The sequence below is a fragment of the Tursiops truncatus genome, chromosome 9, assembly GCF_011762595.2.
Source record: "Tursiops truncatus isolate mTurTru1 chromosome 9, mTurTru1.mat.Y, whole genome shotgun sequence".
Taxonomy (NCBI): Eukaryota; Metazoa; Chordata; class Mammalia; order Artiodactyla; family Delphinidae; genus Tursiops; species Tursiops truncatus.
The window spans coordinates 100,565,854-100,580,507 of NC_047042.1; the positions used below are offsets into that span (position 1 = coordinate 100,565,854).

Genomic DNA, 14,654 nt, shown 5'->3' on the forward strand with positions numbered 1-14,654 from the left:
CCCACATGCCGCGGGGCAACTAAGCCTGCGTGCTCTAGAGCCCGCCCGTGCGCTGCAACGAAGACCCAATGCAGCCACATAAATAAATATTTTTAAATAAATAAATAAATAAAAGATGACCATCTAGGAAAAGCATATAATGATTAAAAAAATAATAAGAGCCAACATTAATACAGGGGTTGTTATATGCCAGGACGTATGCTAAGCATTTTACATGAATTATCTAATTACAATCGATGGGTATGATTATGATTATGATGATTCCATTGTACAGGTGGGAAAACTGAGGCTTAGAAAGGTCACATATATACTGAAAGGGTTGATATATGTAATAGGTTGAGTTGTTCAGGACCCCCATTCTTTGGTCCCATCATTCCTCAGACATTTGAATCAAGTCGGCTAATTAGAGTCTTTTAAGCTTTGGAGCTACAGAAAAACATACCTCAGCTGTGGGTTCTGAAGTTTCCTGTTGCCATCAATGTTTTTGGCTACATAAGGAAAACCTAACTCCAGAAGGAGCAAACCAAGACAAACAGAAATAAGAAGGGAAAGGTAAATGCTGACAAGTTTCGACGTATTGCTTGGGTCCCTGGATGCACTTGTGCCACAGTTCAGAGCTCCTCCTGGACTCCCAACTGTGAGACTCCATGAATTCCCTCTTTTCTTAAGCTAATTGGGTTGTCTGTCCTTAGCATACAATATCCACATTACATAAAGACTCCACCTACTAATTAAGCTAGAAAAAAAATTCACAGTACAATGGATGAAGCATGTGATTAGAAACTCAATGAAGAAATAGCAATGGGGGTTAATTCTGGAGCTCCTATCTAGGGGGTCCAAGTCTCTCTGGGGTGGAGGAGTGGGTACTATTTTTACCTGCTCTTCCTGAGGTCACCCCACTGCTAAGACCCACACAGCACATCCATAGTTAGTGTCCAGTGACTATCTGGGTATACAGATGGTTTATCTTGGGGTCATCTTATTTGGCTCCATGAAATAATCTTCCTTAAATATGGAGTTAGAAAACATGAGAAATCGTTAATGGTATGCTGTTTCTGAAATATCAAGGAACTGAGCAAAGATTTCCCCCAGTGGCTTCTGTCAGCACCGTGGAGGTGTGGGGCTGGAGTGTGCTTCAGGGCGGGTGGAGGTCATTAACTGGCACCTTCCCGCAAAGTCTGACTGCCCTCCCAAGTGGCTTGCTGCGGAGCAGGTAATGAAGCCGACAGCTCCTCAAGGCACGGTTTTTCTTCCTTAATGCATGGCTTCTTTGGAACAGAATCAATTACACAGTTTTATTTTATTCCATCTTTATAAAATGGCTGTGGAATGATGCTTCTTTCGTGTTGGAGGAAAAAAAAAAAAAGGTCCCTGAATGAGAGACTGATGTAGAGCAGAGAAAAGAATGTTGCCACGGAATTAGCGGCACAGATTGGGACCTGCGACAATTCACAGTTCAGTGCAAAAGTTTACTGAAAACCTACTCTGTGCTCAGCATTATGGAAGATTCCAAAATGAGTAGAAAACATTCTTGCTTTCAGAAAGCTTTCAGTCTAGTTTGGGAGAGAAGATAGGGGACAGGGAAGCAATGGTGGCCATCTCTGATTCACTGATAGGGGGGTTAGATGAAGAAGGAGCCGAGTGAGGAGGGGATTGACAGTTTGTCCTGGAACTAGAGATACCAAAAGCTTATTTTAGACACGTGTTCCTTGGGGACAGGAAGGAGGAAGTTTAAGATGAGTACAGATGTATAAACATCTGCAGGAGACTAATACAAACCTGAATTTAATACAGGTTCATTCTGTTGTGTTAAACATAGTGCGTTGGACTACAAGCAACGAGAATCCATTAGCAAGGAACACCCATCATGCCCAGTTTACTAAGAGAAACCAGGGCTCCTTGGAAAACTGTTATTCCAGGCATAGGGCAGAAAAATTTCAAAGACTAATAAAGACAAGTCAGAAGGTTACAGAATAAATTTGAAAAGCACCACTGACTAAATCTGGGATAATTTTAACATTAAAAAAGCTAGGACTACATTGGATTGAAACACATCATACATATAAAAATCCATGAGTTCATAATAATACTCAAAAATTTTTTTTCATAGTTACATTATGAGGTGGCTTCGGGAATCAATGTGATATAAAGGAAAGGAGTCAGGGACTTCCCTGGTGGTCCAGCAGTTAAGACTCCACGCTCGCAATGCAGGGAGCCTCGGTTCGATTCCTGATCAGGGAACTAGATCCCGAGTGCTGCAACTAAGAGCCCGCATGCCACAACTAAAGATCCCACTCACGACAATGGAGATCCCGCATTCTGTGACTAAGACCCGGCACAGCCGAATAAATAAATATTAAAAAAAAAAAAAAAAAGGAAGGGAATCAAGTATTTATCTTGCCTTTACAAACACGAGGGGGAAATTCTTTTCTACAAGGATCATGGCTAATACATGCCAAAGGAATGAAAACATTAGAATGCTACCACTTAGTAACCCCTTATGAAACAATCATTCGAGGCAATGATTATAAATGTCTGCTAAAACTATCAGGTAAAGTTAATGGGGGAACTTTGTAACGGATGCATCAGATTGACAACATTTGAACTCACTGATCAATTTTAACATCACTGAAACTGGACAGTTAGACATTTGTGCCTCCTGAGTAAGAAGCAAAAGAAAGTTCACAGCACCACTTATAAAATATTCTTGGAAAAAAACCCAAATCTAATTCTCATGAAGCTTCTAGATTTTCCTGTGGATTTACAGAAAATAGGGGGAACACATAAAATAACACCTTGAGGGTACAATCTGCCAAACGTAGAGCATGAAACTCTCTCCAGCAAATGGTCGCCTCAGTCACAACTACCTCGACTAGATCCTTGATTCACACAAACCCAAACGCAGTTTTGACGCGCTGTGGAAATAGGAGCCTGCCTAGATACTGGGTGATATTAAGGAATTATTAGCTATTTTGTTGAGGATAGTAATAGTTTTGTGATTACACTTAAATATATATATTTATATTAGAATCATACACTAAAGCACTTATAAGTGAAATGAAGTCTGAGAGTTGCTTTAAAATACTCCGGTAAAAAAGAAAAAAAACCCAAAACAAACAGAGGTGGGGAATAGATTAAAAAGAATGGCAGTATGTAGAGAATTGTTTGATGGATGTATGGGCTTATTATACTATTCCACTTCCGTGAATTTTTGAGAATTTCCATGATAGAGCTTTTTTTTTTAATCCTGTTTCAGTTCCTCTATGAATTTCTGCTATAGAGCAGGGTTGTATAGTTCACTCCTTATCCTAAAGTATCTTTGGAGATAAAGTACTCCAAGCTTCTCAGCACAGTTTTCCAAAATAAAGATAAGCCATTGGTCCCAACACATGCCACACACAGCAGGAATTCTGCTAGGTCCAGCATCTTTGTGGAGCCCGGGACACTGGGGGTTAACAGCCCGTGCCCTGCAGCTGCGCGCTGAGCAGCCCCACAGCTGCCAGCAATTAGGCTAGCTGGCAGTCCCCTTAGGAAACTCCTGCTGCCTGATTAGGACTAATTGCTAGGCGGCATCTAAGTCCCCGATGGATAGAAATGGAAATCCATTAGGGAAAGGCCCGGCAGGGAGAGACTGCCTTCTGTTGAGTACACACGTACGAGGAGATGCAGGCGTATACACTGGGACTTACTGAACGCTCCAAATGCACCCCACCCTGCCAGCGCTACTGGGAAACTACACTGTGAAACACTCTCATGGTTCGCTTTTGACCCCAAAAGACAGTCTTCTTTTCATAGGGAAGTCCCACTATGTGCTCTTAACTTGTTATTTACCTCAAATATAACCTACAACAACTTTTTAAAGCACTTGAGTATTCATTTGCTTTAAAATCAGCTTCATTACAAGTGATCCATTTATTAAAGAAAGTCAGACATCAACAACTCGTTGAAGTCTCCGTGCATATATGAAAGTAATAATTAACTGCATTTCTGTTAAAATAGTCTAAGATTCAGATTTTCCCAAAGTAGTACTGTATTGCTGTTCAATTTACATTTGAGATGATTTCAAATGCCATAACCACATTATAAAGAAATCTTTAAAGTTCCTAGAGGGGGGGCTTCCCTGGTGGCGCAGTGTCCCTGCCAGTGCAAGGGACACAGGTTCGAGCCCTGGTCTGGGAAGATTCCACATGCCGCGGAGCAACTAAGCCTGTGCACCACAGCTACTGAGCCTGCGAGCCACAACTACTGAGCCCGACCGCCACAACTACTGAAGCCCACGTGCCTACAGCCTGTGCTCTGCAACAAGAGAAGCCACCCAATGAGAAGCCCACGCACTGCAAGGAAGAGTAGCCCCTGCTCGCCACAACCAGAGAAAAGCCCGCGCACAGCAACCAACGCAGCCAAAAAAAAAAATAAATAAATAAATAAATTTATTTAAAAAAAAGTTCCTAAAGGGCCTTTTTTTTTTTTAAAGATGAAGTGCTGCAGAAGGGCACAGAAAGAGCCCAGGGGAAATGACCTGGATTATACATTACAGTTATGTCTCTAAGGTTACTGGTTATCAAAACTCTTCTCGTTTAGGAGACTGGTAGGAGGGAGTTCTTACCATTGCTGTGTGTTGCTGAATCGGCATGAGGTCATGCAGGAACCTGAAAGTGAAAGATAAATTTCAGTGACTGGGCTCAGGAAGCCATCACGAGACTAGAACCTGTCAGTGACTGGCAAATTTACTTTTTTTTAAGTATTATTTTTTTTTCAGAGTGTTTTCATAAAATAGCCCAATTATAGAGTAAGGAGACTGGTTTTATAAACTGCAAAGGAAAACAAATCTCATTGTTTTATGCTTAGAACTCATACTTAGTCATTTGACCCAAAGGAAGACAAGTATCTAATTATATGGGCCAGTAAAGCTGGAAGAAGGGAAGGAGAGTGATTTGCCCAAGACAACACAATTTACTAATAGCAGAGCTGGTCCTAGAATCTGATTCTCTCAGTTTCTACTTCACTGCTTATCCTTTGCTATTCTTTTGCTATTTTTTCCCTAAACTTGTCTCTTTATTCTTTATTTCCTTTGTTTTCCATTCCCTATTTATCTTTTATCTCAGCTGGATGCTTTTGATTTCTCCCCTCTACTTTTTCTTTTCTTTTCAATTATGTAAATTTCTGTAATCCAGAAATTGTTGATCTACCTGGAAATCTGGGTATGAGAAGGTGTTGACAAAGACATCAACAGATGTATCAGGTGTTACAGACTTTGCTACCTCAAAATTGCAGGACAGTTTTACTCTTTAGTAACTAAAAATCCCATTTTAGTAACTAGAATATCATTCAAACTCAATATATTTGATTATGTTGAAGTTTTGTGCAATTAACAAGGAAGAACTCAAATAAAAATCTAGATCCTAAAAGGTCTTGATCTTAAACTTTCACATTCTATTTCTACCTAACTTTAAGGGAAGTCCTCGTGCTTCAGGAGCTCTGGAAATCTCAGTTTGAAGTGGACAACTCTGAAATCCAGCTGGTATTTAAATTGCCCCCTTCTTAGGAGTACTTCACCTAGTAGAGCAGACTTGCTGGCTACTTGTTATTCTGCTTTGATTCCATTGTCCTTATTTGAACTCTTGTCATTCTAAGAATTCCAAAATCTTCCTTAAAGCCCTGGTTTCGTCTCACAGTGAATAGGACTCTAGACTTAAAAACATCCAACCCAGTGTATGAGGTTAAGTCATAGCAGTAGACTCAGGAATTAATGGGAAACAAAGGATTAGAAGAATCGCACTAGATTCCATATATATGTGTTAGCGTACGGTATTTTTTTTGTCTTTCTGACTTACTTCACTCTGTATGACAGACTCTAGGTCCATCCACCTCATTACAAATATCTCAATTTTGTTTCTTTTTATGGCTGAGTAATATTCCATTGTATATATGTACCACATCTTCTTTATCCATTCATCTGATGATGGACACTTAGGTTGCTTCCATGTCTTGGCTATTGTAAATAGAGCTGCAGTGAACATTTTGGTACATGAATCGTTTTGAATTATGGTTTTCTCAGGGTATATGCCCAGTAATGGGATTGCTGGGTCGTATGGTAGTTCTATTTTTAGTTTTTTAAGGAACCTCCATACTGTTCTCCTAAGGAAAAAAAAAAAAAGGTCATGAAGAACCTAGGGGTAAGACGGGAATAAAGACACAGACCTACTAGAGAATGGACTTGAGGATATGGGGAGGGGGAAGGGCAAGCTGTGACAAAGTGAGAGAGTGGCATGGACATATATACACTACCAAATGTAAAACAGATAGCTAGTGGGAAGCAGCAGCATAGCACAGGGAGATCAGCTCGGTGCTTTGTGACCATCTAGAGGGGTGGGATAGGGAGGGTGGGAGATGCAAGAGGGAAGAGATATGGGAACATATGTATATGTATAACTGATTCACTTTGTTATAAAACAGAAACTAACACACCATTGTAAAGCAATTATACTGCAATAAAGATGTTAAAAAAAAAAAAAAAGAATCACACTAAAGTAACAAAGCAGAGAACTTGGGACCAAGCCCTGAGTGCTCTCAGATGAACACAAAGAGGATCTGACTCCATCCTAGTAAAGGCAACTTCAACATCAAAAAACGGAAATCCTGGCAAAACACTCATCCTTCACATTTGAGTAAAGCGGAATACCGTTTAAAAATTAAGTAATATCTTTCCACTGTTTAAACATTCTCATGCGGTATACTTTTATTTTCTTTTTTAACAGCTTTATAGAAATATCATTCGCTCATTTAAAGTATACAATTCAACGGGCTTTAGTGTATTCACAGGGTTGTGCCACCATCATCACAATCAATTTTTCATTTTCATCAACCCAAAAAGGAAATTTCACACCCACTAGTAGTCACTTTCCATTTTCCCCCCACCTCCCACCCCTAGTCAATCACTAACCATTTTTGTTGTTGCTGTTTGGCCACGCCGCGTGGTTTGCGGGATCTTAGTTCCCCAACCAGGGATGAAACCCGGGCCCTGGCAGTGAAAGCGCAGAGTCCTGACCACTGGACCGCCAGGAAATTCCCCAGTCAATCACTAGTCTCTTTCCTATCTTTCTAGATTTGCCCATTCTGGATATTTCATGTAAATGAAATTATACAATATGTGGCCTTTTGTGACTGGCTCTTTTCATTTAACATGATGTTTTCAAGGTTCCTCCAGTTTATAGTATGTATCAGTGCTATGTAGGAAAAGTTCATTCCTTTTCATTGTCAAATAATATTACATTACGTGGATATACCACATTTTATTTATCCATTCATCAGCTGATGGACATGTGGGTTGTTTCCATTTTTTGGCTATTATGAATAATGCTGCCATAAACATCTGTGTACAGGTTTTCGTGTGGACGTATGTTTTTATTTCTCTCAGGTATATTCTTAGGATTAGAATTGCAGCATCCTATGGTAACTCTACATTTAACCTTTTGAAGAACTGCCAGAGTGTTTCCCACAGCAGACGCAACATTCTACATTGCCACCTGCAATGTATGTGGGTTCCACTTTCTCCACTACAGTTGTGATTATCTACTTTTTTTTTTTTTTTTGCGGTACGCGGGCCTCTCACTGCTGTGGCCTCTCCCATTGCGGAGCACAGGCTCCGGACGCGCAGGCTCAGCGGCCATGGCTCACGGGCCCAGCCGCTCCGCGGCATGTGGGATCTTCCCGGACCAGGGCGTGAACCCATGTCCCCTGCATCGGTAGGCGGACTCTCAACCACTGCACCACCAGGGAAGCCCTCTTTTCTTTTTTTTCTTTTTTCCGGTACGCGGGCGTCTCACTGTTGTGGCCTCTCCCATTGCGGAGCACAGGCTCCGGACGCGCAGGCTCAGCGGCCATGGCTCACGGGCCCAGCCGCTCCGCAGCATGTGGGATCCTCCCGGACCGGGGCACGAACCCGCGTCCCCTGCATCGGTAGGCGGACTCTCAACCACTGCGCCACCAGGGAAGCCCCTGTGATTATCTACTTTTTGACGGGATGTGAAGTGCCATCTCACTGCGGTTTGACTGGCGTTTCCCTGACGGATAATGACACTGAGCACGTTTTCATGAGGTTATTAGCCATTTTTTGGAGAAAGGTCTATTCAGATCCTTTGCCCATTTTAATTTATTTTTATTTTCCAATTTGAAAGCAGTCACTGTTTATTAACTGACCAGATTACAAAAATAATCCTGGCAGATACCTTAGTTCATCCTTCTAATAAGCCTGTTGATCTGGTCTTCCCTGTTGCCAGCATCTCCACCTTCTACCAAATGGGCGGTCTTTTTCTTCATTCTGCTTCGTGGAGAAGACAATTTAAAGGACCACAGCAAGTTGCCTGCTTCTTTGAAATGTTTTCCAATGGTATAGATCTCATGAATCAGATCCTTCCTGCAGATGGTACCATACTTGCCGAGAGACGGAGCCACCAAGGCGTCACCTGTCAGGGCACTTCGCTTCTGTTGAGTTTGCCATAACCACGCTTGTAGGTCAGCTCATTTACTGACTTCAGGTTTGGGTGCCCCCCCGCGATGAACGGCTCCACAATTCTCAGCATGTTCATTAACATTCTGAGAATTCATAAAGATGCCATTGAGCTTCACAAAGGTGCCACTGAAGATCTGATGGAGGCTAAGAAGCTGCAACACTTTTCGAACCTTTGGGCTCACACCATTGACACCTCTGATCCTGATGACAAATGCCAACTTGGGTTCTGCAGGTACATAGAAGTTGCCGGCTTTTCTTGCCATCCTAGCCATTCGGATTTCTGTTCTGTACACCCGCCTGTATTCCTTGTAATAGTGATTAGCTTCTTCATAGATAAGCTTCCTCCTTGCCTTTCGAAGCATCTTTTGGGCAAACTTCTTTCTCAGGCACTTGATCTTAAGCTCTGCAAAATTCTTTTGCTTTTTCTTAAGGGTTTCTGGCACAGCAGGAACCTTCTTTTTCTTCTCTTCTGCACCCTCCATGGTTCCAGCTGGGAAAGAGCTGCCCATTTTTAAATTGTGTTATTCATGTTTTTAAATTATTGAGTTATAAGAATTTTTTATACAGTCTGGATACAAGTCCTTCAGATACAGGATTTGCAAACATTTCTCCCATTTGGTGGGTTGTCCTTACGTTTTCTTGATGGTGTCTGTTGAAGCATAAAAAGTCTTAATTTTGATGAAGTCCAATTTATGTTTTTCTTTTGTTACTTGTGCTTTTGGTGTCGTACCTAAAAATTATTGCCTAATCCAAGGTCATGAAGGTAGTTGCAGGTTTGTTTTCTCTTGAGTCTTATGGTTTTAACTCTTACAATTAGGTTTATGATCCTTAAAGTTAATTTCTGTATATGGTGTGAGGAAGGAGTCTACTTTCATTCTCTTGCCGGTGGCAGTCCAGTTGTCCTAGCACCATATGTTGAAAGACGATTCTTTCTCCATTGAATTGTCTTGGCACCCTGTCAGAATTCATTTGACCAAAAAGGTGAAGTACTGGCTTCTCAATTATATCTCATCGTTCTATATGTCTAATTCTAAAAATTCGTTTGTTGATTTGCAGTATTAATTCCAAAGGTTTGACATGGTGGGAAAGTAAGAAATTTCTCAGGATGGTGGAGTTGGAAGGTAATATTGCTTGGTGGCCAAGCTAAGATTTGTGAAGAATCAAACCAGTGTCCCGTTCTTTGCTCTGCATCAAAGTAAACTGTTGACAGGCAATGTTTTTACACAGGGTAATGGTTTCTTGGGCGGAGACTGAATAAGCTATTACGTTGTATTTCTGTAGGTATTTGGGTAGGCCTCATGTGGTTAGGAAGATTTTTTGGGTAAGGTTACATGTGCCTCAGAACCAAGGAAACATGGAACAGCTGGGCCTCAGGAAGTCAAGGAGTCGTGACAGGGCTGTTCGTTGTACAAACTGCAGTTGGAAGGCCTTTTCTTTTTTTTTTTGGCCACACCGCACAGTGTGTGGGATCTTAGTTCCCCAACCAGGGATCGAACCTGGGCCCTTGGCAGTGGAAGCGCAGATTCCTAACCATTGGACCTCTGGGGAAGTCCCTCTGGTCTCCCTTTGGTTGGTTTATTTTTCATTACCTCGAAGCTTCTCAGTTTTTCTTCTTTTTCCTTTAACAACCCCAATTTTGGACTTAAATGAATGATAAGTAAATTTCTGTCATGTTTGGATAGTTATACTTTTGTTTTTATTGAGGTATAAGTGACATATGACATTAGTTTCAGGTATACAACGTAACGGTTTGATATTTGTATATACTGTGAGATGATCACCACAGTAAGTCTAGTTAATATCTGTCAACATAAACAGCTAAAAAAAATTTTTCTGTGATGAGAATTTGAGCTTTACTCTCTTAGCGATTTTCCAATCTCTAATGCAGTGTTATCAACTACAGTCCCCACACAGCACATTGCCTCCTGTGACTTATTTATTTGGCACCTGGGTCTATGCCTTTCAACCCCCATTACCTATTCTGTTCGGCCCCCATTGCCATTTCTGGCAACCACCCATCTGTTCTCTGTTTCTTTGAGCTTGTTTGTGTGTGTGTGTTTTGTTTAGATTCCACATATAAGTGAGATCATAAAACATTTGTCTTTCTCTGTTTGACTTACTTCATTTAGCTTAATGCCCTCAGACTCCATCCGTGTTGTCACAAATAGCAAGATTTCATTATTTTTTTATGACTGAATAATATTTACATCACATGTTCTTTATCCATTCATCCATCAGTGGGAACTTAGATGTTTCCATATCTTGGCTATTATAAATAATGTTGCAATGAACATGAGGGTGCATGTATCTTTTTGAGTTAGTGTTTTCAGTTTCTTTCGATAAATACTAAAAGTGGAATTGCTGGGTCATATGGTAGTTCTAGTTTCAGTTTTTTGAGGAACTTTCATACTGTTTTCCATAGTGGCTGCACCAATTTACGTTCCCACCAACAGTGTATAAGGATTCCCCCAGTACCTGTTATTTCTTGTCTTTTTGATGATAGCCATTCTAACAGGTGTGAGGTGATATTTTATTTTAGTTTTGATTTGCATTTCCCTGATGATTAGTGATGTTGGATGTTGAGCACCTTTTCATGTACCTGTTGGCCACCTGTATGGCCATCTTTGGAAAAACGTCTACTTAGGTCTTCTGTCCATTTTTTAATCAGATTGTTTGGAGCTTTTGTTTGTTTTTTGCTATTGAGTTGTATGAATTCTTTATACATTTTGGATATTAACACCTTATCAGATATATGACTTGCAAATATTTTCTCCCATTCAGCAGCCTGCCTTTTCATTTTGTTGAAGGTTTCCTTTCCTGTGCAGAAGCTCTTTAGTTTGAGGTAGTCCCACTTGTTTATTTTTGCTTTTATTGCCTTTGCTTTTGGTGTCAGATTAAAAAAATCATCACCAAGACTGATGTCAAGGAGCTGACTGCTTACGCTTTCTTCTAGGAATTCTATGGTCTCAGGTCTTACATTCAGATCCTTAATCTATTTTGAGTTAATTTTTGTGTATGGTAATTTTTGTATATGGTATAAGATACTGGTCCAGTTTCATTCGTTTGCATGTAGCTGGTCAGTTTTCCCAACACCATTTATTGAAGTGACTGTCCCTTACCCATTGTACATTCTTGACTTCTTTGTTGTAAGTTGATTGACCATATATGTGTGGGCTTATTTCTGGGCTCTCAATTCTGTTCCCTTGTTCTATGTGTCTGTTTTTATGCTAACCATACTGTTTTGATTACTATAGATTTGTAATATAGTTTCAAATCAGAGAGCATGATGCCTCCAGTGTTGTTCTTCTTTCTCATGATTGCTTTGGCTATTTGGGGTCTTTTGTGGTTCCACACAATTTTAAGGATTGTTCTATTTCTGTGAAAAATGCCATTGGAATTTAAATTGGGATTGCATTGAATCTGTAGATTGCTTTGTGTAGTATGTTTTTGGTGTACAGGTCTTTCACCTCCTTGGTTAAATTTATGCCTATATATTTTATTCTTTTTGCTGCAATTTTATTTTAGTTTTTAAAATTAATTAATTTATTTATTTATATTTGGCTGTGTTGGGTCTTTGTTTCTGTGCGAGGGCTTTCTCTAGTTGTGGCAAGCGGGGGCCGCTCTTCATTGCGGTGTGCGGGACTCTCACTATCGCAGCCTCTCTTGCTGCGGAGCCCAGGCTCCAGACGCGCAGGCTCAGTAGTTGTGGCTCAGGGGCCTAGTTGCTCTGCGGCATGTGGGATCTTCCCAGACCAGGGCTCAAACCTGTATCCCCTGCATTGGCAGGTAGATTCTCAACAACTGTGCCACCAGGGAAGCCCTGATGCAATTTTAAATGGGATTATTTTCTTACTTTCTCTTTCTGATAGTTTGTTGTCAGTGTATAGAAGATTTTTGTATCTTGATTTTGTATAGTTTGTTGTCAGTGTATAGAAGATTTTTGTATCTTGATTTTGTATCCTGCAACTTTACTGAATTTACTAGTTCTAACAGGTTTTTTTAGTGGAATCTTTAGGGTTTTCTCTATATAATATCATGTCATTTGCAAATAGTGACAGTTTTACTTCTTCCTTTCTGATACGGATTGCTTTTTATTTCCTTTTCTTGACAAGTTGCTCTGGCTAGGACTTCTAGCACTATGTCAAATAAAAGTGCCAAGAGTAGGTATCTTCTTGTTCCTGAAAGCTTTTCACCATTCAATTTGATGTTAGCTGTGGGCTTGTCATATATGTTCTTTATTACACTGAGTAATGGTCCCTCTATACCCACTTTGTTGAGAGTTTTTTTTTTAATTAATTATTTATTTTTGGCTGCATTGGGTCTTCGTTGCTGCGCATGGGCTTTCTCTAGCTGCGGCGAGTGGGGGCTACTCTTCGTTGCGGTGTGCAGGCTTCTCATTGCAGTGGCTTCTTTTGTTGTGGAGCACGGGCTTTAGGCGCGTGGGCTTCAGTAGTTGTGGTGTGCGGGCTCTAGAGCGCAGGCTCAGTAGTTGTGGCACACAGGCTTAGTTGCTCTGCAGCATGTGGGACCTTTCCGGACCAGGGCTTGAACTCGTGTCCCCTGCACTGGCAGGTGGATTCTTAACCACTGTGCCACCATGGAAATCCCTGTTGAGAGTTTTTATCATGAATTGGATTTTGAATTTTGCCAAATGCTTTTTCTGCATCTGTTGAGATGATCATATGATTTTTATCCTTCATTTTATTTATTTATTTTTAAAGATTTGTTTTGATGTGGACCATTTTTAAACTCTTTATTCAATTTGTTACAATATTGCTTTTGCTTTATGTTTTGTTTTTTGGCCATGAGACATGTGGGATCGTAGCTCCTTGACCAGGGATCAAACCCACACCCCCTGCATTGGAAGGCAAAGTCTCAACCACTGGACTGCCAGGGAAGTCCCTATCCTCCATTTTATTAATGTGGTGTATCACATTGATTTACTTGAGGATGTTGAACCATCCTTGCACCCCTGGAATAGATCCCACTGGATCATGGTGTATGATCCTTTTAATGCATTGTTGAATTCAGTTTTCTAATTTTTGTTGAGGATTTTTCATCTATGTTCATCATGAATATTTGCCTGTAATTTCCTTTTCCTGCAGTGTCCTTGCCTAGTTTTTGTATATGAGGGTAAAGCTGGCCTCATAAAATGAGTATGGAAGTGTTCCCCCCTCTTCTGTTTTTTGGAAGAGTGTGAGGAATGGTATTAATTATTTAAATGTTTGGTAGAAGTGTTTGTTTTTTTTTTTATGATTTCTATTTCCTTATTGATATTCTCCATTTGATTAGACAGTGTGATCATACTTTTCTTCAAATAGTTGATTTGATTTTTGCCTGCTAAATCTAATATTTGGCCCCTCTCATAGGCAATTTCTGTTGCCTGATTTTTTTTTTCCATGTGTATGGTCACACTTTCCTGTTTCTTTGCATAACTGGTAATTTTTTAAAAATTTGACATTTTAGATAATATACTGTAGTAACTCCAGTGTTAATCCCCCCTCCCTCACCCCAAAAGGACTGTTGTGTTTTGCTTATTTTTCTCAATAACTTGGCAAGGCTATTTTACTAAAATCTATTTTCCTTGGCTATGTGCACCCTCTGAAGTTGCTCATCAGGGGGTACAGCCTTAGGCATACATAGTCACCTCTTTTTCTGATCTTTTTTAAGTTGTCTGTCACTTTTGGTATCACACCCAGCTGTTAGTCTTCAATAATTGCAGGCAAATTGCTCTACTGTCTTTAGCAATGCCCTGGAGCATACATTTTGCCACATTCCGATTCAACTAAATTCAGGTCACTGCAGAAGTAGTCTTTAAGGCCAGTCTTTGGGTTTCGCTCTTATCCCAGTAGGCTCTTCTTAGCAGTCTCATTCTTTGGTTCTTTTTGGTAAACTTGCAGCTGGTTTATAATTTAACTTTTTGCTCTACTGAATCTGCCAGCCTCCTCTTCAGTGCTTACCACCAAACTTTCCTTTATTTTGGGGAGCACTCTTAGGCTTGAACTTCCTCACATTCTATTCCAAATAAGGTCAGATCCCTTTGGAGCTCTTCATTCTTTTTTTTTTTTTTAACTTTTGGCCATGCCATGTGGCTTGTAGGAACTAGCTCCCTGACCAGGGATTGACCCACACCCTTGGCAGC

The 14,654-nt window shown here is 40.5% G+C and overlaps 1 protein-coding gene and 1 pseudogene across 2 annotated transcripts in view; both read right to left on the reverse strand.

Moving 5' to 3' along the window:
• The window catches only part of XRCC2 (X-ray repair cross complementing 2), a 164,938-nt gene that overhangs the window by 100,532 nt on the left and 49,752 nt on the right, over positions 1–14,654 (reverse strand). For both annotated transcript variants that reach the window (XM_019930301.3, XM_073810121.1), the window contains exon 4: positions 4,607–4,649. The gene's annotated coding sequence lies outside the window, so the exon portion shown is untranslated. The remainder of the gene's footprint in view (positions 1–4,606; positions 4,650–14,654) is intronic.
• LOC101337232 (large ribosomal subunit protein uL30 pseudogene) lies at positions 8,230–8,994 on the reverse strand (annotated as a pseudogene).